Raw genomic sequence first — 25,252 nt, 5'->3', positions numbered from 1 at the left:
TGAATTGAATTTAAGTATTAACTGTTATTATGGATTGAGCATGCACTCTTGAATTGCCAACTTCTTCATCCTCTATTTTTATATACTCTGTATGATTGATTGATTCACTGTTACCTGATTACCTGAATGAGTTTGTAACCTGTGTAAAGGAAAGAATAAAGATAAGTCAGAGTTATTTAACTCCCGATTCCTAACAAAGGCCATATGATACTTGAAATTTTGGAGTCCTAAGCTATACAACAAGTATAAAACAAATTTTGTTTCAATAATTTCTGTGAGAATTAAACAAGTAAATATATTCTGAAAAAGTGTATTTAGAAGGTAAAAATGGAGAGGGCTATTTCATAACAATCCAAAATGACTAAATATGCTTATTTACTCATGTAAACTAAGCACTGAAAAACTCCAAACTTTTATCCACTGATTTACCACCCTTCAATTTCTCACCTCACAGTCACAACACCCTAAAAAGTGTTACAAGCCTAAAATAAAAATTATAAGGAAAAGCATATGTTGTACTCTCCCATTTGAGTAAATGCAGCCGGATTTTCATGCAATTATATCAACATTGATAGTTTCATTGAGTTACTGACTAGGGAAGCATTGCCCTGCCTGGAAACATGCTCTTGATTTGAGATTATGCTAATCTTGTAACCTTGACCAAAGAACTTTAAAATTAAAAATCAGATAACTTATAAGATGGAATTAGTTACTTTAAGTACTCAACAGCCAATTAACTTGGTGACCTTCTAGGCATGACATGGGGAGATTGTGTAAAAGAATGTAGAGTGAAGAGAATATTGGGCTAGTGCCCTTTAGGATTTAAGAAAATTCTAATGATGAGCATAATGAAGAGAATTTCATTAGCAGATAATTTAGGCATTTGATATATACCAATTAATTGACTGGAATAATTACTTGGCTCTTTTTTTTTTAACTTTATTCTCTCTCTTTTTTTAAACATGGCTTTTAAAAGCACAATTAATATTAAGATCCACTGAACTCTATTTACATTATTTATATAGATTTAATTAGAAATCACAGGGAGTATATAAAATGTACAGCCTAAGGACAATTTATTATATATTAAATTGTTTTTAGTTTTATAATTAAAGGATCATTATAGTTGTTATACCTATATTTATCAACACATTCAAAAATACCAAATAAGCATCTATTATGTGGCAGGTTTTACATGCTGGAATATAGTAAATAAAACATACAAGAAATACAGCCATTTTGAAGAAGGCATTCTAACAGGAGAGGGAATTAATAAACAGAAACATAAAGCATACAGTATTTTATGTTTTAAGTACCATGAAGAACAAATAAGTCAGAGGAATATTAGTAGGGAGTAGGTTAAGGTTCATGCAGAAGGTGCATCTGTGGATAGATAAGGTCACATAAACACAAAGATGTGAATTTCTTTAGAAAATGAACTGTGTATCTACATTAGGAAAAAAATATAAAGCTAAAATGGAACACTTCTAAGCTATAAAATCACCTGGGATATTTCAGAGACAGCTATAAGATTGAATGGAGGGTGAGATGAAAGCCAAGGGATAATAAAGGCATAGAACACACAGCACATTTGCACAACTGCAGGAACTTTGGCTTTGACTGTGAGATGGGAAACCATTGATGTTGACTGGAAAAATCATATAACGTTACCTGTATGTTAAAAGGATTGCTTGGGCTGTCATGTTATGGATGGTCTGTGAATGGCAATGATGAAAGCTGGGATAACACATTGGAGTCCATATGGCGGTGGATGGTGGCAGGTTGATGACAGTAGCTATGAATATAACTAATTGTATTCTAGATAAGGTTTTTTTTTTTTTTTTTTTTTTGCCACATCCCAGCATGTACAAGTTCCCTGGCTAGGGATCAAACCCAGGCAAGAGCAGTGACCGAAACCACTGGAGTGACAACACCCGATCCTTCATCTGCTGTGCCATAAGGGAACTCTTCTACATAAGTTTTTAATTGAGTCAATGGAAGTTGAGGATTGAACATGAGCATTAAGAGAGACAAAGGGATTAAGGATGATTCCAAAGTTTTTTACCCTAAGCAACTAAATCAGGAAATGAAAGCATCTATTAGTAATCAAATGATCAGACTGTCTTACAGTATGGTTCAAAACTTAGATTAGGCTACATCTAATTGCTAAACTATATAGTGATGGTCAAAGAAGTTATGCCTGACATGAAGATGAATTTAGAAATTTGCTTACAGTAATAGAGGAGAATAATATACTAAAATGCTGACTATCTTCATTCCTGACTGTCTTAAATAAATTCTGGATCTAGTAATATTGGTAAACTTCAACTCTTAAGTGTCTCATTACTAGAATATTTTGAACTAAGAACCTATTTAAAACAAATGTTCTTCTATCTCATACTCAGTTGAATTGTAGCAAATTAGATTGTACTTCAGGAGCTAGAACAAAGGCACCAATCCTCCCACCTACTGGCTTCATTTGAAAATTTAATCTAATTTAACCCATATAGGAATAATTAAGCAATGCCCCATCTGTTTTAGTATACTGCCTCTGCAGATGTGACAAAACCATTTCCATATATTTTTTTGTTAAATTTAAAAATAACTCAGGGATCTGAAGATAATTTTTTAAAAAGTGAAATACTTATATGATTTACCAATATAAAAACACAAAAAATCAGATATCTGTATTTCTCTAAAACCCTTTATCATGATATAGCTTCAAATCTACAATCTGTAGCATTTTTCCTCTTGCTTCATCCTGACGTTCAACTGCTTAGATTAATGAGGAAAGCTGCCATTTTGAGAATAATCATTCACTCCAAAAAGCTTGTTTTAGAATTGTGCATTCTAATATAGTATTTTCCATGGAAAATAGCAACATATTTATGGTTACAAATGGCCTCATGGATTTAAATTTCAGTAAACTATACCTCTTGTTTGGAATCACCTTAATAAACATTTATTTAAACACCCAAAAATGTTGTCATTAAAGATGCAGTATTTGTTACTAGCCTATCAATTAGGTCCCTTTCATTGGAAAATAATTAAAAACATAATGCATTCTAGTCTATACAGCATGGGGAATTATTCATATAACTTGGAGGGTATGGGTTTCAGAGATACATCAGGCGAATTACTTATGCTACACAAGTTTAGTCAGCTTATGGGTGTGAGTCCATCTATATATCTCAGTGGATTCCTATTTCTTAAAAAAAAAAAAATCCATGGATTAAAAAAAGCACTTTAACATGTTTACAGTTTTAAGAGACTCCATTCTTTGAAAAAATGGATTCCCCTGAATTAAGGACACTGTAGATATCAAAAAAAGAAAAAAAAAAAGACAGAAAAAAAGAAGGAAAAATACCTACCAGATTACTAAAGTTAGAGAGTTTCTTCATAACAGAAAAACTTGGTAGTCCTTTCCCCACATGATCATCAAAACTACAGAATCCTCTCACATTTATAGATGTCATTATTATGAAAGGAGGAAAAATGTATATTTTATACAGAGAGGCAAGACCTCAAGTTATCTCTCTTAGATGGGAAATCTTCCCTAAGCTGTGACAGTTTCTCAGACTTTCCTTGCTTTTGATGATCTCGAGTTTTAAGTGCCAGTGAGGTGTTTGTTAGATACCTGTCAATAGCGGTTCCTCTGATGTTTTCCTCAAGATAAGACTTTGAGTTTGAGTCTTGAGGAGAAAGATCACAAAGGTTAAATGCTATTTGCATCACAATATATCAAGGGTGCATAACAATCAACATGACATGTCACTATTCTTGATCTTGATTACATGACTCAAGTAGTATTAGGTTTCTCTACCTTAAAAGTACCCTGCCCCCACCATCACACTATACTTTTTGGCAGTAAATGACCATGGGCATCCCATACTTAGGGAGTGGAGAGTTATGCTCCATCTCCTCAAGATCAGGGAATCTGCATATGAATGTTTCTGATCCATTTGCCTTCAGTCAGTAACATTCAAATTATCATACCAGACTTGTTAGTTACATATAATTCTCAATAATGATTAACTTATACTTTAGCCTCAATGCCCGCCCCCCATTATTTAATGACATTGTTTGGGTGGAAAAACTACAAGTTTAATTTGATCTTTGCTAGCAAAGTAAATCATAATGGGCTTTTGTTCATACAAGTTTTTCAATCTTATTTCGGAATCTAGAAGCAGATAATTTACCAAATATGCAAGCCTCCATCTTTAAATACTATTACTTTTTTCTTTCATTTCTCTTTTCAGAACATCTAGTCCTACCGTGAGCTCATCTCTTTCTTCTAGTACCTTATTAAATATAGGCAGGAATGATCAAACATGGACATCTATGATTCTCTTTTGCAGGCTCTCTCTCTAAGCATTTTCCTGTAAAGTAATTATAGGCAACCACTTTACTGTCTTTGTGGGGTTTGATTTAAAGATTGCCATAGCACAATATTTCCCCCAAATTCAAGATTCCTATTATATCAGATTCTGAAACTTGCCCATTAAGCCAATGTTGTAGAATTTATTTTTATTATTGCAACACCCTACTTAAGGAAGCTGCATCTGTATGGGTCATGGTATGCTATGCTAACCACTGCATTAACAGCTCCAAATTTCTATGCTTCACACATCAAAAATTTATCTCTTGCTTATACAAAAGTAGCAGTTCCTGGGAAGAATGGATAGTTTTGGAGTTCCCATCATGGCGCAGTGGTTGATGAATCCTACTAAGAACCATGAGGTTGCGGGTTTGATCCCTGCCCTTGCTCAGTGGGTTAAAGATCTGGCGTTGCTGTGAGCTGTGGTGTAGGTTGCAGATGCGGCTCAGATCCCGCATAGCTGTGGCTCTGGTGCAGGCTGGTGGCTATGGCTCCGATTTGCCCCCTAGCCTGGGAACCTCCATATGCTGCAGAAGTGGCCCAAGAAAAGGCAAAAAGACAAAAAAAAAAAAAGAATGGATAGTTTTAACAGATCTTAATGACTGAAAGGATGAAGGGCCGAGGGACTATGATATTTTGGGACTGACTACAAGATTTCTGGCTTCAGCACCTGAGTGTTTTAAATGCTGTTTACTGTGGGGGAGGGCACTAGAGTTGGATCAGGCATTGAAAGTGAATATGAATTAGGTATATACATGGTGAATATAAAGTGTCACCAAGATGTTTAGGAAGATCTATAAAAAGGCAATTGTATATGTGACCCAAAGAGATATCCAGGTGGCAGATGTAGAATGTGATATTGCCAAGTTCTCATGACCTGGCACAGTGCTGTTAGGTGAAGGCAGATGTTTGGGTTCACTCAGGATTGTTCTTTTTGTTCTTTTGCCAGGGAGGTAAAATGAAGGATAGAGAGTCAAAGGAATACACATACACACACACACACATATATATATATATATATAGAGAGAGAGAGAGAGAGATTGATTCAGTCCTGCCAATTTTGTGGTAGGCAACATTTTAAGATGGTCCCCAAGATTCCCATCCCTGGCACAGTTGTGATTAGGCTGTACATTGTGACAAAGATTGAGGGTTTTTTGCAGGTCTAACTAAGGCCTTAATTGGTTTGACACTGAGTTAAAAGCAGACCTGAGTAGGATTTAAGCGCCCTACTTGCTCAATCTGTTTCTGTTTATCTCTATAAAAGAGAGCTAGGCCTTCTCTGAATTCAAAGATGCTTTCCTGTCGGCCTTGAAAAACCAAACTACTATGAACTTTATAGATACAAGAAAATGAATTCTGCCAATAACTTTATGATCTAGGAAGAGAACTCTGAGCTTTAGATGAGGTCACAGAACTGCTTTTAGCCTATGATGGCCTGAGCAGAGGAGCCACATAAACTGTGCCTGGGCTCCTGGACACGATGCAATAATAAATGTGTTTCATTTTAAGCTTGTAGGTTTGCTATAATAGATTGTACAGCAATAAATTGAAAACAGCTTTTATAGGTATTATTAAATGATTAAACTTTGAGTTTGAGTTGAATAAGGAGGAAAGTAGAGGCAGGAGAAGGCTGACAAGATGTAGCTGGAGGAGTGAATGTACTGTTGGTCCAGATGCAGTTGAAGTCTAGTCACTTACGTACACAAACTAATGACATTATGGTAGAAAAACAGTTATGCTTTTACGCAATGAATTTCTGCAGTTAACACTGAGCTGAATGAAAGCACATGAGCAATTGGACTACATGGAAAGAATTTGGCATTGACAAGCTGGGTTCTCTGCCTGGGATCTCAAAAAGCTAAAATCAGGGAGCTGTTTGGCCTCCTTTCCTTTCTGGAGCCCTGGGTAGGGGTGGGACAGGGCCCCCTTTCAAGCTCAGCTGGTTCTTGGCAGAATTTAGTTTCCTGCAGATGGAGGACTAAGGTTCCTGTTTTTATGCTAGCTTTTATATGGGGACCACTTTTATCTCTCAAAGACTGCCCCTGGTTTTTTGCCATGCGGCTCCCACCCCCATGGGCAGTTTACAAAATGACTACTTGCTTTTTCTGTGCCAGCAGGATCCCTTCTCTCTGATTTCTTCTTCATTTCCAGTCAGCTACAACAGAATCTCTTCTAATTGAATGTGATCACAGGAATGACTATTCCATTACCTTATAACATAACTTATCCCATTATGCCTTATAACATAACCTAGTCAATGGAGCCACAATCCCAGCAAAGCCACCAGGGTCCACGGGCATGGTGTGTCCACGGGCATGGTGTGTCCACGTTACACAAGAGTTGAACACCAGGGGGCAGAGTTGTTCTGGGCTATTTTAGAATTTTGTCTATAGCAATTATCAGGGATTAGGAAAAGAGGAATATTTACTAACTTTTGATAGCTTATGAATTGATTTAAAATCTATAATTAAACTTGTATCAAAACTTGAATTTTTATATCATTTAATCAATAATTTTACATTTAAGACATTCTGAAGAAATAATCTGTGGAACTCATTGAAGTGTTTAATAAAATATAAGATTGGAAAAATAAGACTGTTGAAGGCTATGTGATTGATTATATGGATTTTTAATATGACACAGTAATGAAAATAATGTTTAAAATATTTTAAATATTTGACTACTGGTAACAGAAAAAAGAATGAGCAATGCAGATCTTAATTATGTAAGAAAAATATTAGTAAATAATTGTCCTATTTGGTGGTATTAATTTCCATTTAAAAATTATTTTGGTTGTTTTCTAAATTTTAACATTTAAAAGATAATATTGCTTGCTAGCATGTTTTAATAAGGTAGTTTGGCCATACTGCACAAATACACACAATATTATATTTCTAAGTAATTGAATAAAAATTAATTTATTGTTGCTTTAAAATTACTTTGACTGAAAAAGAGTAAGACTTGTCTTTTCACTTAATATACTATAAGTACTCCATGAAAAAAATACATATATATTAAGTTGTAGAGTTAATTAAGGGCAAAGTTCTTGGCAAATCATTATTAGTGCCTTAGAAATTAACAATTAGGGAAAGCCTCAATACCTTATCCTTTATAAATTCCTTAATGTTGTCCAGGTTATAAAGATTAATTTTAGCAAATAGGTAATTTTTTCATGAAATATAGCCGGCCATATTAATTATCTCCGTAGATAGATTCCTACATAAGAGGAGCATCCTACTGACTTAAACTCTAATTAGAAAAATTCCTTTCAAAATTTTAAAAATTATTTTGTTCCTGGACTACAGAAATTGTTTCATTCTAAATCAATGCCTTAATCAAAACCATTTGAGTATGAAAAAGCAGCAACTCTACAGGTTTTGGCTTTGGTAGATTTCTAAAATAATATTAGTATGGGGTATTAATATAGACTTAAAATTTAGTTTTCAACTGGAGTTATTAGGTATATTTGAGATCTGTGTTGACTAGATGGATTATAATTCTCATTAAACTGCTGAAAAAAGTGGGAATATGCTTTGATGATAATGCTTTTTTTCATGCTCAACATCTGCATTTCTAATTCGTCTTAATTATGTACATATACAATTTGGTCAATGTTTTGCATTTCAAAAGTCCTTTCTAATTTCAAATGTATCTGATAGTTCATATGAGCAATTATGTATTTAAATGAGACAATCATTGTCTAATTGGCATATTTCAATTTTCACTGAGATGTGCCAATTAAGTAGAATCCACTGTAGACCATAATATCTCCAACAGAGACTTTATGGACTATCAACTAAACACAGTGATTTTGAAGTAGCATATCTTAAAGTTCATTTCCCAAAATTACTTTCACCAAGTGGGGTTGTGATCAAATACATAAATTGCATTTAAACTAAAACATCTATTATCATTGGTGGCATTTTGTTTGATTCTAAGTTTGATATCCTCCATTTTATACACTCAAATGTAATGGAGTCAGGGTTTGGAATAATATTCAATTCACTACATTTGTATTTGATAGCTCAAGTTGTGCTAACTTCTAACGGTGACTGAAAAACAATGCTACATATCTTCACCTTCCATAAAATATCCTAGCCAGTGATCGAGTGATGAGTTAGTCTGTCTGCCTATTTTATCTATCTATCTCAGCTTTGTTATATAGGTAACAGTGTATGATAAACTGTGAGGATGACTTATATAGAATTAATGGCACATGGAGGTTCCCAGGCTAGGTGTCTAATCAGAGCTGTAGCTGCCAGCCTACACCGGAGCCACGGCAACACGGGATCTGAGCCGCATCTGGATCTACACCATAGCTCACTGCAACGCCAGATCCTTAACCCACTGAGCGAGGCCAGGGATCGAACCCGCAACCTCATGGTTCCTAGTCGGATTCATTAACCACTAAGCCATGACGGGAACTCCAGTGATACTTAATTTTAGATAAGGTTGTCTTATGCTTTTCTCTCTTAAGGTGGACTTATTAATATGTTCATTTAAGCCAATACAAAATATCAAATTTAGAAGTATGAAGTCAAGGAATTTAGAGTTTAATATAAAAGTGAAGTCTTACTATAATAGCATGTGACAAGATTTACTTCCTTTTTAAAGGTGAATAATATTTTTTATATGTGTAAACCGTGTTTTGTGCTAAGTGGAATAAGCGAATCACAAAAAGACAAATACTGTATGATTTCACTTACACGAAGTACTAAAGGGGTTAAATTTATAGAAACAGGGAGTGAATGGTGGTTGCCAGGGGCTGGGGTTTTTCAACCTTCCTCTCAACATATTTTTTTAAAAAACTAATTTATTTAGCAACTGAAGGAAAGTGTGTGTGTGTGTGTGTTGTGTGTGTGTGTTTGTATTTCTTTTCTGTTTTATAACCTAACTTAAATGCAACAGCCTTTAATTAGGGACTTTACTGAATGAGTATTCTCTTAGGAGTGTAGTCTTGCCTTTGTTTTATCAATAATCATTAGGGTACTAAGACTCTGATTTAAAATGCATCCTACTATCCTAGGAATTTAGGACACACCTGTCCTTCGGCCTGTAATACCATATTCTGCCTGGCTGTACCCAGCACTAAGACTCCTAATTTCAGTCCCCATGGACACATGCACAGTTTTTAATATCTGATCAACTTGTCTTTAAAACTACCAACTAGTATTCCACTAAGTACTACCCTCACAGAAGAACTTTCCACCTTCCATATTTCACCTTCCATAAAATATCCTAGCCAGTGATCGAGTGATGAGTTAGTCTGTCTGCCTATTTTATCTATCTATCCCAGCTTTGTTATATAGGTAACAGTGTATGATAAACTGTGAGGATGACTTATATAGAATTAATGGCACATGGAGGTTCCCAGGCTTTTCCTAAAACTGGACTAATTCCTGCCTATTTTATCTATCTATCTCAGCTTTGTTATATAGGTAACAGTGTATGATAAACTGTGAGGATGACTTATATAGAATTAATGGCACATGGAGGTTCCCAGGATTTTCCTAAAACTGGACTAATTCCTGAAATTTCCAGTCCGGACTTATTGATAAGTCAACTTTCAGTTTCACTTTTTCGATACCCGTTGGCCTTATTTGAATCTAAGTGAGTTGTGTTAATGCTACCAAATTAGAAGAAAGGATACAAAACGGTAATACAGTAGCTTATGTCTGTGAATGCCAACACCTCCTCATCCTTATTCTGGTAACAGATTCAATGCAACTTCATTTTTATGGTTAATACAGTATTTTCAGGTGAACTATAATTTATTCATTCAGATGCCTGTTATTGATCATTTACATTACTGTACATGTTTTGACATTACAAACTATATGTAAAGGGGTGCTATGGGGTCTCTGTCTTTGTGCTTACATTCATATAAGTGTAACTTCTTCACCGAATTTCTGTGAAAAAATGTTTGGCTTTTGCCTCAATTTTTATGTTGAAAAATAATAACAGTCTCTTCTCTCCTTATATTCTTAATCAAGTGTTTAGCTTGGAGGATTTTATAGAGCTTTACTTAATTGTCTTTCTCTCATTATAATACCCAAATGACTCTTAAAAGTTTCTATCTTCATCTGAATTTGATGTTAACATTGAAAGCAACATTGAAACAGTGTTAGACTCCAGAGTGTCATTTAAATGTCTCTAGTTTTGTTTTGTTTTGTTTTTTTCCTTTTAATGTTGGCTTTAAAGGTTTAGTAGTACTTTAAAATTTTTCCTTGGTGTTACTTTTGCCCCAAATGCATACATAAAATACATTTGTAATATAATCAATTGAAGCACCGGTCTTCTATTTCAACACCTTCAGCAAGAGAACAATGCTTATTTTCTACTTCAGCTGCTAGATACTATACATATTTTCACACTCTTCTAGCATAATATCATAGTAAAATATACATGGATACACTTGCCATCATCACCACTGCTGATAGCAGGTTGTAACACAGACTGCGAAGTGTTTTTCAATGACCTCCTTTCATAGTAATAGCATGCTTAACTGTACTATGGCCACTCAGAATAAAGACTGTATTTTCAACCTCTTTTCCAGGACATGATCATAAGTTTAAGTTGTGATAGGAAAAATGTCAGTAGAGACTGGAGTGCAAACTCTAGGAAGTGTCTTAGGAAGAATGTGCCTTTTTCTTTCTGTTTTGTCTTCTTGTCAACAACACTAGGGATCTTAGTAACTGAAACTGGAAAAGCCATTTTGAACCACTTGTGTTGAAGGCTACACATAAAGGTGAAATGACATCAAAAGAATGCAAGTCCCTGACACTGCAGAGCAAACTCCAGCTCTGGACTATTTACCTGAACTTTTATGGTGAGGAGAAGTAAGCAACTATCTTGATGTTGTCATTCACGGCTTAAATTAAACCTATTCATACACAGAGGAAATTCAAAACATTACTCTTTAATGTCTAAATTAACCAAGGATTTTTAATCATTTAAAAAATATATCTGTGAAATACATCCATACACACACACACACACACGTATACACATACACTGTGTATTCATGTGTGTATATATACATGCCATAAATACTTTTTTACTACTTGAAATACAAATATAGGGATAAATATCTGCAAAATTCCCAAATTATTTTTAAAAATTATATTTTTAAATTCTACCTAGTTGTCATTTAATGTTATAAACTGGTTTATAAATTGGGCTATTTGCCATGAATGGTATAATTTTCCGTAGATTTTTTTTTTTTTTACTTTAAGACAATGAAATTACTCAGGTGCCATCATATTCTTTATGCAGAAGTAATATTAAAAGGATTATAAAAATATATAGATTTAAACCTTCTAAACTTTAAAATTCTCCTTGAGTTTCTGAAGGGGGCTTTTAAGAACTGACTTGGGAGATGTCGTAGAAACCTTTTGAAACATAAACATTCAGTTTTGTTCTATTATCTGAAGCAGGAACCTTGCTATAAAAGAATTTCAAATTTACCCCAGTGGACATGTTAGTGAAAGTAGAATAAAGCCTTTTCTTACCTGCCACTGTTTACTTTGTTAATGCCTACTAAAACTCATTCAGTGTTATAATTCCCATGAATGAGATGCAATTTCCATGTTATCAGAAAACTTTCAAGGGCAACTCAATACAGATAAAATGGAACTTTGCTAAGATTTTGGCTTTCTGCAAAGTTAAACCTTATAATTGACTCATTAAGTTGAAGGAGAACCATAATGAGCCTGCTGGAAATTAAGAGTCTATAAATTTGCAGAAGAACTGGAGCTCTACCCTTAAAGATTAAGTCATTGCTTATTTCTAAAGTGGTGTGTATCCACAGCATTGCTATTCCTGCCTGTATTTTGATTAGTTGCTAAGAATACCTGTTGTTAGACTCCTTCCCTAGCACCCTCAACTCAAATAAGATGAATGCACTTGCCAAAATTTGCACCCTCAGATTTAGAGGTTAACCAGGTTCAGTAGTAGTTCAGGATCAAAGTATTAAATGCCATTTTTTTTTTATTATTATTATTACTTTCACCCTTGGACACCAAACTTTTGCCTTAGGTTCTATACCTTTAGTTTCTTAGCATTCTCATCTCGGTCCTTCCTATCTTTGCTTATTTTTCTCAAGTAAATACTTGATTACCTGCATATGCTTTTTTTTTTTTTCCTGATCATCTCTTCCTTCCTTTGGTGGATTCTCTGATCTTTCATTCTGACTTGTCTAATCACTGCTGCTTTCAGTTCTTCGACAGCCATTCCTTAGTTTAGGGATTTTTTTTCTGGGTAATTAGCACTCAGGTTTTGAGATTGAACGTAAGACTACTTTAGATATTCTATTTATTTTTCTTTTAAGTGGGGACTATTTTGAAATATCAATTCTGGCCCCTTGTTCTAATAGCCTCTCCTTCTTTTTAGAAATATTTTAGCATATTCTTAAAAATAACTAAGAAATTGGAGTTCCTGTCATGACTCAGTGGTTAACGAATCCGACTAGGAACCATGAGGTTGCAGGTTCGATCCCTGGCCTTGTTCAGTGGGTTAAGGATCCGCCCGAGCTGCCGTGAGCTGCGGTGTAGGTTGCAGATGTGGCTCGGATCCCATGTTGCTGTGGCTCTGGTATAGGCCAGCGGCTACAGATCCGATTCAACCCCTAGCCTGGGAACCTCCATATGCTGCAGGAGTGACCCAAGAAATGGCAAAAAAGACAAATAAATAAATAAATAAATAAATAAGAAATTGTCTCTAATCCATAAATTACAAAAATTAATCTATATGAGCAGAGCCTCTCTTAAAGGAAAGAAAAAAACCTCAGGAAAGGCAAAAAAATGTGTAGACAATTTCCGTAAAAAGATTAGCACTTATATATCATACCAGTTCACGATGGATAAAATGGTTAAACACTTAAAAGGCTGATCATACTACATTTTAGTAAGGATACGGAGCAATTAGAACTTTCATACAACTCTTCTAGGAGTGTCACTGACAACACTGCTTCGGAGAATTTGGGGACAACGGATACTAAAGATGGTCCTCTGCATGGCATGTGTCCCAGACAATGCACTTCTTGTATACCATGATATATGTACAAGAACGCTCATAGCAGAGATATTGGTAACATCCAAAAAATAAGGAACAACCGAGCATCCAACAACAGCGTAATTAAAATAACTTCTGGTATATTTATACAATGGATTAGTATACAACATGAAAATGATGAAACAGCTATAGCACAATGACATAATAAATCTCATAAACATAATATTGAGAGAAAGAAGCCTAACACACAAAAAATTTATAAAGTTCAAAGAGAGGCAAACGAGAAGTTAGTGGCTTGGAAAGTGGCAGAGAGCAGCTTACAGGATGTTAGGGATGCTTGATTTCCAAATCTAGGTGATGGTTCACGGTTGTGTTTACTTTGTGTAATTTATCAACATGTAAAATTATGACTATTCATATTTCTTTATTGTATTTTGTACTTCCAAAATGGCTATGAAAGAAAAATTAAACAAGTGTTGAATGATTTACTCTTATTTACATGTGTTCTAATATATACAATTTTACCACTGATCTTCAGATATAAATAACCACTGAATAAAGTATGCTGGAGTTCCCATTGTGACAGCAAAAACAAATCCAACTATTATCCAAGAGTATGTGGGTTTGATCCCTAGCCTTGCTCAGTGGGTCAGAGATCCAATTGCCGTGAGCTGTGGTGCAGGTCTCAGAGATGGCTTAGATCCCACATTGCTGAGGCTGTGGCATAGGACAGCAGCTGTAGCTCCAATTTGACCCCTAGCCTGGAACCCTCCATATATCACAGGTGTGGCCCTATAAAGGCAAAAAAAAAAAAAGTATGAGATTATTCCAGAAACATTTTCTTCATAAGTTTTAATACTTGGAGTATTGTTACGTTTGCTAAGCCAAAGAAATTGCACTGTTTACTTCAGCATACTTTAGAACAATGAGAGGTTGTAGAAATAAACTCTCCTGAATTATAGAATTAAGTTTATAGCCTCTATGAAGGAGTACAACTTTTTTATTCATACCTCATAAGCTATCAAGTGGGACAGATAATTCATTATTTCTGAAGTGTAGCTCATGTTCCTTTGGCCATCCAAGAAACTCTGAATATTTATTGAGTGTCTACCATATCCAAGTCACTCTGCTCATCTTCATACACATACACAGGCATAATGATTCTTAAGCAGTGTAGAGAAAGCTAAAGGCAAAATAATAATCTTATTTCATATGTGTTGTTTGTAAATAATGTCCTTCTCAGTTTTAAGCAGATCTGTAACACTAGTTAAAGGGAGATACACTTAAATAGCAAGAGTAAAGGAAACGGTAATGTCAAGAAACACTGACATTATGATGACAACATTTATTTAACAAATTTCAATCATAATTAATGGATAGTAGGCATTATGAGACTTGTAAAATAAGTAATTCCATTTCTTTGACTAATAGCAGAACTTTCATACCCTTAGGGGTGTGTTCTTCTTTCAACTCTAAAATGAGAGTTCTTATATATCATCAAAACAGTTTGTTATTTATACAGAGCAAAGCCTCAGAGGAACACGTGCTTAATTAAAACTTTTTTAATGGAAACATTCTAGATTTAAAACTAAAAATCAAATCAATAAATAAAATTATCTAGCTCTTATTATCCAAAGATCTTTACAGAAATCTCTGTTGATTCATAGTCAAAACTGCATCAATTATAGAGAATGTAATAAGAAGTGAAGTCACCTTCGATATCAGAATATTTTGACTGCTTCTCCGAATTTATTTGTTAAAATTTTTGAAAGTGTAAAACTTGACCAAGAGTTGTAAATAAGTGAAAGCCTTTAGGCTATTAGTCTACTTATGCATTATTTATTTATTTATTCATTTATTGCTTTTTATGGCTGCATGTGCGGCATGTGTAGTTTCCCAGGCTAGGGGTTGAATCAGAGCTGTAGCTGCTGGTCTACACCACAGCCACAGCAATGTCAAATCTGAGCCACGTCTGCAACCTATACCACAGCTCACGGCAATGCCAGATCCTTGCCCCACTGAGCAAGGCCAGGATCAAACCTGTGTCCTCATGGATGCTAGTCAGATTCATTTCTGCTGAGCCACAGTGGGAACTACTAATTGTTTTATTTAAAAATTTAAAGAAAGATTAATTAATTTACTGGACAGCTACATGAAGAAGAATGAAATTAGAACACTGTCTAGCACTATATACAAAGATAACCTCAAAATGGATTAAAGACATAAATGCAAAACTAGAAACCATAAAACAATGATATTTTTTGGATCTGTATTCCAAAACAGAGGAAATAAAAGCAAACTAAACAAATAAGACCTAATTAAATTTAAAAGGTTTTGCATAGCAAAGGAAACAATCAACAAAATGAAAAGTCAAACTACCGAAAGGGGGAAAATATTTGCAAATGATATAAATAGTAAGGGGTTAATCTCCAACATATATAAATAGCTCACAACAACTCAACACACACATACGCACACACACACAAACCTATTAAAAAATGGACAGAAGTCCTGAATAGATATTTTTTTCCAAAGAAGATACACAGACAGCCAACAGGCATATGAAAAAATGTTCAACGTCATTAATCATCAGAGGAATGCAACTTAAAACCACAATGAGACAGTACCTCACACTGGTCAGAACTGCTATCATCAAAAAGTCTATAAACAACAAGTGTTGGCAAGGATATGGAAAAAGGAGAACCCTCTTACATTGTTGGTAGGAAGGTAGACTGGTATATCCACTGTGGAAAAGAGTATGGAGGTTTCTGGAAAAAAAAAAAAGGAAACTAAAAATGAGACTAACCATAAGACTCAGAAATTCCTAGATAGATCCGAAGAAAATAAAAACGCTAATTTGAAAGTATACGTGCACCCCAATGTTCAGAGCAATATTAATTGTGATTCCCAACATATGGAAGCAACCTGTGTCCATCCAAAGATGAATGGATAAAAAAAGACTGGTATACACACACACACAACACACACACACAGTGGAATAGTACTCAGACATAAAAAAATGAAATTTTTCCATTTGCAACAACATGGATAGTCTTGGAGGATATTATACTAAGTGAAATAAATCAAAGACTGATACTGTATGATATCACATGTGGAATCTAAAAAATACCACAAACTAGTGAATATAACAAAAAAGAAACAGACTCATTAATATAGAGAATAAACTAGTGGTTACCAGTGGGAAGCGGGAAAAGGGTAGGAGCAAGATAAGGGTAAAGGATTAAAAGTTATAAAACTACTATTTATAAAATAAATAAGCTATGAAGATACATAATACAGGGAACACAGCCAATGTTTTATGATAATTATAAATGGAGTATAACCTTTAAATATTGTGAACCATTGTACATCTGAAACGTAATATTGTACATCAACTATATAAATTTTTAAAAAACAAAAATATTAATATTATTTTTAAAGAATAACAGTAATGTTTCTTGATGAAGTAGAAATCAGAAAATCCGGCTGATTCAACTGCGACCTTACACAAACTACTTTATCTTTCCAAATTTGTATAAATCGAGAAAAGAAAGTGTTAGACTAGAACTGTAAAGTATATGCCAAGTCTAAATTTTTATGAATCTATCCATGAAACTGTGAGTTCACATTCAAAGGACTGAGGAAAGTCGTGATTTCTGTATTCCATCAATGTTGTTTCATGAGGATCATACATAACTGATTTTTATATGCTCTTAAAAACTTTGAAAAATCAAAATCAATATAGTTTAACACCATTCTTAATTGTGCCCTCAAAAGTCAGCAAACTTCAAAGTACTTGTCTTTATAATAAAATACACATAAAAGACAGTAAAACAATAGTAAAAATTTAAAAGAATGTATGATTTTTGTGAGGTTTCATTTATATAAACAAAATTTAAGTGTTAATCCATTGAGAATACAATGAACAGGACACTGAATACCAAAAAAAATTTGGCATTTTGAGATGGAATTTAATTAATTCATTTATAAAGGGACAGGTATAACATAGATTAATTAAAAATTACCGAGTGTTCCAAATGCGTGTGCATATTTTGTTACTGTTGTTAAATGTATGTCGATACCATTGTATACTCCAGGAGCTCCTCATTTAAGAAGTTCTGCTTGACAAGAAACTGTAGGAACCAGGGGGACAACGTAAATGAGATTTTGGATGAGTGGATGAAAAATACACATTGCGGGGCACTCTACAGAACTCAGTATAAAGGGAGCAGTCATTCTTGCTTTACCTTATTGTTTCTGAGAAGGAATGTGAGCCTGATGGTGATGATTGGACATATTTTCAAGAAAAATCAGAAGTCTGTATTCGACATGCAGTATTCTGATAATAAAGTAGGACAATAATTAAAAGAAGTCAAAATGAGAACCACTAATCCAAACCCATTATGAGTCAATCAAAATGCACCTGTGAAAAATATTATATCACATCAATTTAAATGTCTGAAATAACTCTATGAATTTCTTTAAAAATATTAAGATAACAAAATAATTAGGGGAGTTTCTATCATGGAGCAGCAGAAATGAACCCGACTAGAAACCATGAGGTTGTGGGTTTGATCCCTTGCCGTGAGCTGTGGTGTAGGTCACAGACGCGGCTTGGATCCTGCGTGGCTGTGGCTGTTGTGTAGGCCAGCAGCTGGCCTGGGCACCTCCATATGCCGCAGCGGCGGCCCGAAAAAGCAAAAAACAAAGAAAACCCAAAAATAATTAGGTAGTGAACTTCTCCTAAGATGATTAGTAAGAGAGTTCAAACCTGAATATAAAATCTACAATTTAGATAAAGTAGAATTGCCAGATAACATTCATAGGAATTTTCTACATCTTTCAGCTTTTGATAAAGAAAAGCCCAATTGGCACAACTGAGGACCTCGGCTGGAATTCAGTAGAGTGGTTAAATGAAAGAAAGCAAACTGAAATCCTTCTAACTTAGAAGTATCATCACATTGAAGCAGATGGGGAGTGTAGAAACGTGGATCAGAATAGAATGGCACATAAAGGAGATATACTAGGAATATAGAGCCTAACATAGGAAAATAATTGGCAGGAAGGAAAAAACCCTGACATTTTACAGTTTCTCCTATTTGCACAAATCACTGTGTTTTTGGTTTTTTTCTCCTTCATTACTTGTTATTCTCATATTATTAAATACTCCGAACTCTTCTTACTGAAACAGTATCATACCCTCAGTTCAGTATTTTTTCCACTCTGCTTAAATTACTGCAAAAATATTAATAGTTATTTTAAAATCAGATGTTCTGAGTTGATAGATGATACGCTCTGACCTTTGTGATCTGCCAGTATATGTACAAAGGTCATGCCAGTCAGAGTCTAGGATAAAGGAAGCAACATACTCTACAGCATGATGAGTAACGTCAGAGCAATGACACTACACAGAAAGCAGGTCAGGGAGAGTCCACAATGATGATGGGGAGCCAGATATCTGTTCTCAATGAACATGAGAGTTGAAAATGTTTAGAGTGGCCCAAGGGTCAAAAATCTATCAGCAGATTGACAGAGGGCCAAGAGGGGAAATCCAGTGTCATAGGTATCCACTGGAGATGAAAAGACGGGTACTGCTTCTCAGGAGGGAAGCGGTGTCGTGCATTTTTAGCTGGGTCAAAGAAACTCTGTGTTTTTTCTATTTGGAAATAAATATGCTTTGGGGGAATTTGTTCATTTTTTTTTTTCTGTTCTCAGGACATTTTCTTTTAGCAAATAAGCAATTTTCCTATTCAGATTTCTAATCAATTCCATTTTGAACCAATAAAGAAGTCATTTAAAGCTGATTTATAAAAAAACAAAAACAGACACTATGTATTTAACTAGTTTCCTCAAAAAAAAAAATGAGGGTGGAAAATGAGGGTCATTTTAAAAATGGTCACATATAGACAAAATAATTATACCCTAATAAACCACACTAATAAATATTAAATTTTAAAACAATAAATAAATCAATGGTAAAAATCTGCTGGTTATTTATAATGAAAATGACCTTATAAGACATGAGGGAAAATCTATACCCTCACTAAGGCATACATGGGTTTCCTCCCCTTTCTTGTTTTAAAAAAGTCTATCTGCTGCTGATGTCTCTCCTTTAACAATCTAGTTTCTTAGACTCCTCTAGAGTTATGTTTTTCTATTTTGATCAATTAGTACTTTCTATATCATTTCAGTTTTTGCCTCTCACTTCTTCCTTTTTCAACCCATAAACCTGAAACCATGTCCTGTATAAACGAACAAAAGAAAAAAAATCCCTGAACCTTGCATCATCCCTACTTAGTATTAAATTTATTTTTCCCACAGCAAAGTATATCTTCTGGAAGGAATCGTCTATACCAGAGATCAGCACACTTTCCTGGTAACGAGCCAGATAGTAACTATTTAGGCGTTGGCGCGTCTATACAGTCTTTTCTGCGACTACTCAAGTCTTTTGTTATTATGTGAAAACAGCAATAGACAATACGTAAATAAACAAACTTAGCTTTGTTCAATTATATTTTATTCACAGAACCAGGTGGTGGGCTGGTTTGACACACAGGCTGTAGTTTGACAAGCCCTGGTCTTTATACTCACTGAATTCACTTTCATCTATTGCCATTTAATTCTTCATACTTTACTCCACTTTCGCACCGTTTAAACTATGTCCACTATGTAAACCAAATAAAGTATACATGGTCCTTTTAAAACTAGTACCTCCACTTGATCACTAGATTCCCTCCTCTGACTTTCTCGAAGACATTCATCCATTAATTCTCTGTCACACAGCCGTTTTTTTAATTATTATTGTTACTCCTCTTAGATCACTGATATCAGGAGACAAAATTGTTATCTCATCTTTAAAAACACATAAATATTGACTCCACTTCCACTGATGATTATTGTCCTATTACGCTGAGTGTCCTGAGACCTTTTTCTAAATTTGCTATCTCCAATTCCTTTTGTTACTATCCTCTCTTAAATCCACTGCAGGAAAGATTATGCCCCCATCACCTCATTGAAACGTCTTCCATTAAGATCATCAGTGACTTAGGTGTGGCAGAATCTAAAGCTTAGTTTTGCATCCTCATCTTCCTCGAGTTGCAAGCAGCATTTGACAAAGTGGTATCTTCTCTTCCTACATACACTTTCTTTTGGCTTTTCACTGTTATTGCAATTTTTCCCTCACCTAAATAGCTGCTTGTGCTCAGTCCACTCTGAATAGTCTCTTGGTTTTTGGAAATACCCCAGGTTTCACTCTAAGTTTCCATCTCTCTTCTAGCCAAGCATTCACCCTAGACAATCTCATTCTGTTTCATCCACTTAGGTGATATCTCTTTGTTAACCACACCCAAATTTAACTCTCTAGGCTAAATCTTTCTCAAGCTCAAGTCTCCCATATAAAATGTCTCATTTGGAGTTCCTGTCATGGCTCAGTGGAAACAAATCCGACTAGGAACCATGAGGTTGCAGGTTTGATCCCTGGCCTTGCTCAGTGGGTTAAGGATCTGGCGTTGCTGTGAGCTGTGGTGTAGGTTGCAAATGCGGCTCGGATCCCATGTTCCTATAGCTCTGGCGTAGGCTACAGCCCTGATTAGACCCCTAGCCTGGGAACCTCCACATGCCACAGGTGAGGATCTAGAAAAGAAAAAAGACAAAAACAAAGTCTCATTTAATAGATATGTTAAACCTAACATGTAAATTCTAATAATTCAATCCACGTTTCATTTAATGGAAACTACATTCTTCTAACTGCTCGGGTCTAAAATCTGGAAATTATTTTTAATTCTTCTCTTTCTCAAATCCTCTACCTCAGAAAATTTTGTTGAATCTGTCTTAAAAATATAAGAAGAATATGACCACTTCTCACTGTCTCCCCTGCTATTGATCTAGTTCTAGTTATTAACTGTCTTTAACCTAGCTTCCTAAAAGGTTGTTTCTCTTTTACCTTTGACCTCTACAGCCTATCCCCAAAATAACAGCCAGGATAGTATTTCTAAACCTAAATCAGACTATGCTACTTTGCCCATGGTCTGCAAAGACTTTTATTTCCTCAGAGTAAAATCCAAGGTCCTGACAATGGTTTATAAAGCCCTGCCTTATTTTCCACCCCTACTTGAATCTCTGATTCATTGACCTTATCTTTCACTACCTCCCTTCTTTACTACATGTACTCTAGCTGCATTCACCTTTATGACGCTTTTCCAGCAGATGCTTTAATTGCGGGAGCTCTAGCTGAAAATAGTCCTTTTTTCTAGAAGATTCTGTCTTCAAGTATCCTTAAGAGTCCAGATCACCTTTATCAAATTTTACTTTCCTTCTATTTTTACTGTTCTTTGAATTGAATTGAATTGAATTTGTCTTGTAACTTTAATTTTTCAACCTACTGAAATCTGAATTTTATCCTAAAGTTTCCTTGAAAACATAATCCCTAGGATGATCACTTTTTTTTTCATTTTTTTTTATTACTCAAATGAATTTATCACATCTGTAGTTGTATAATGATCATAACAATCTGATTTCATAGGATTTCCATCCCATAAACCAAGCACATCCCCCCCCCCCCCAAACTGTCTCCTTTGGAGACCATAAGTTTTTCAATGTCTGTGAGTCAGCATCTGTTCTGCAAGGAAGTTCCATCTGTCCTTTTTCCAGATTCCACATGTCAGTGAAAGCATTTGATGTTGGTGTCTCATTGTACGGCTGACTTCACTTAGCATGATAGTTTCTAGGTCCATCCATGTTGCTAAAAATGCTGGTATTTCGTTCTTTTTAATGGCCGAGTAATATTCCATTGTGTATATGTACCACATCTTCTGGATCCACTCCTCTGTCGATGGACATTTAGGTTGTTTCCATGTTTTGGCTATTGTAAATAGTGCTGCAATGAATATTGGAGTACATGTGTCTTTACAAATCGTGGTTTTCTCTGGATAGACACCCAGGAGTGGGACTGCTGGGTCAAATGGTAGTTCTATGTTTAGTTTTCTGAGGAATCTCCATACTGCTTTCCACAGTGGTTGCACCAATTTACAATCCCACCAACAGTGTACTAGGGTTCCTTTTGATGATCACTTTTAAACTGTTGCATTTCAGATTTCAATTTAAATGTCAGTTGCTCAGAGAAGCTTGTCTTAACTTTCAAATATAAATTGGGAGCTCCTCTTCTTCTTTGTTCCCACTCTTCTTTTTCTAATAAACACTCATCATGATTTAGGGTGACAATTTTTCTTTTATAATTTTCTTCCCCAATAGACTGTAATCTCCATGATGAGAAAGAGCATGTCTGCTTATTCACCTCTGTCTTGGTAGTATACAGCACATAGCAGATCTTCAATGAATATTTACCAAAGAAGTGAATGTTACATACTAAGGATATTTTTCAGTTTAATTTTCTGCTTCATTTGACACCTTTGCTCATTCTTTTTGAAACCCTCTACTTCCTTTGCTTGTAACACATACTGTCATTTTATATTTTTCTTTTATAGAATGCCATCCAAAGTCAAATGATTTTTCATTCTACCATCTTCCTAGATGATCTCAACTAAGTCCATGCCATAATCTAATTAATTATGTGCTAATAATTCTCAAATTATAGCTTCCTCCTAGATCACATTCATGATTATGGAAATATTTCCCTCACTCAGGAATCCCAAACTTAAACTGTGAAAATCAAAAATTTCCGTTGAAGTGCTTGATCCTCTATATACTGTCAGCATTATCATCCAGTTTCACATTTAGCAAATCCTTTTGTTGTTTGTTTCTAAATCCACACATATGTTTTGCAAATCTTTGTGCTTTTATGTCCTAAACAGTATTTAGTTTTTTGCATTACTTATGATGAAGTATCATCTCCTGTCACATGAATCTCCTGGTTAGTCTACCTGCAATCTCTTTGGAACAGTCTCATGTAAGTCTTTCTGTTTTAACACTCAAGGGAAATAGTTAAAATATCTACCCAATAACTTTTAACTTTTCTCCCTTACTATGAGTAATGGATATTTTACACAATATTTCTGAACCTCAGTGATCTCAGCAACATGGCTGGATAAAATATTACCTGCTTCATGGGTTTATTAGTTATGATCACATGGTAAAAGTTATATGGAGTACCTTGAACATAATAAGTAATTGATTATTATCTATTAAGTGAATGAATCAAGGACAATGTTCCTACCTACAGAATGTTTTCTAAAAAGGTACAAAACAAGGTACAGAAAAAATAATATTTTGAAAAATAATCTTGAAAAAAAATTCAGACAAGCCATGCCAAAGGCAAGTCCAATTTTAAATTAGTCTTATGGTAATAACACTAAATTAGATAGCAGAGGACTAAGTTGCAGTCTAGAGTCAGTTATTTACTGTTTTATAAGCTGTAAAGTTGAGTAAGTACTTATGCATATTTAATCTTTTTTTTTTAATTACCTATACTGTGGGAAGATAATACTTTGGCGGTTATAAAGATAAATTAAAAGTGCTTTGATAGAATTTTGTTCTCCATAATCTTTTACTGTTGATCTCTGGGGATAGTGGAAAATTAGTCATGATGAACACAGAATCCAAGTTTTAAAAAATAAGAGCCTAAACTTTTATGGTCAGACAATCCTGGAAAATTCTGAGTTTACTTTTTTCTATATTATTTTGATTGGCTACATGACCTTCCTGAAATTCCATTTATTTGCTAAGTAAAATTATGGTAAAATTTAAAGGAGATAACTAATGTAAATTGCCTCTGAAATAGTTAAAAATATAATTATTATTCATTTTACCAGCCATTTTAGAAACCTTGTGTGAGATACTAACTTATTACTGTAAAATACAGATGGTTTAAATTTTAAAAAAAGATTTGTAAATGACAAACTGAATACTCAAATAAATATCATTCCACTCTTCAGATAATTTTTTCCACATTTTAGATTTCAGTCTTATAGCTAATTAATATAATGGTCTTGAGTGTTTATCCCATTACATTAGCAAATAAAAAGCCAATATACACAGTAAGGTTATATGATATACTTATGAATTGTATGATCCAAACAGAGTCTTTGCTCAGTGTGAATGTGGATTAAAGATAAAAATTATGAATTAACTTTTAGCAAATATAGTTGTAATACTGAGGAGAGGGGTTTATTAAGAGATTTACAGAAAGTCAAAAATAGAAGGTGAGAAATATTTAGAGAATGAATCAGCACAGTCTCCTCACTCAAGTTGATCTGTTCTTAATCTTACAAATTATGGAGGATGGTTTTTCATTTTCCTCATAAAGCATCTACATTTTTCCTCGGCCATTGTACCCCAAATCTTCTCCCCCATACCTATCATTTGCTTCTGGAGGGGAAAAAAAAGGTACCTTATCATTTGACCAATCCTTCAATCTGAAATAAGAATTTAAAAATCAGGCTGATTTTAAAGATGTTAAGGTACTTTATGTTTGGTACATTTTTCAGGAATTTATTTGTTATTTTAGATTCTCCACTATTGTAACAATCAAATCTCCAAGGTTATTTGCTTTTTATTTTCCCATAGAAATTCTAACATTTATTTTTTATACCTAATATTTGGACCTAAATCTAATATCCAGATGCAAGATAAAGAATGGCATAGGGAGTTCCCGTCATGGCACAGTGGAAACGAATCTGACTATGGACCATGAGGTTGTGGGTTTGAACCCTGTCCTTGATCAGTGGGTTAAGGATCTGGTGTTGCCATGAGTTGTGGTGTACATTACAGATGTGGCTCAGATCAGATCTGATGCTGCTGTGGCTGTGGCTTACGCTGGAAGCTATAGCTCTGATTGGACCCCTAGACTGGGAACTTTCATATACTGCAGGTGTGACCCTAAAAAGAAAGAAAGAAAAAAAAGAATGG

The sequence above is a fragment of the Phacochoerus africanus genome, chromosome 10 (genome assembly GCF_016906955.1).
Source record: "Phacochoerus africanus isolate WHEZ1 chromosome 10, ROS_Pafr_v1, whole genome shotgun sequence".
Taxonomy (NCBI): Eukaryota; Metazoa; Chordata; class Mammalia; order Artiodactyla; family Suidae; genus Phacochoerus; species Phacochoerus africanus.
Note: the sequence above shows the minus strand (reverse complement) of the source record.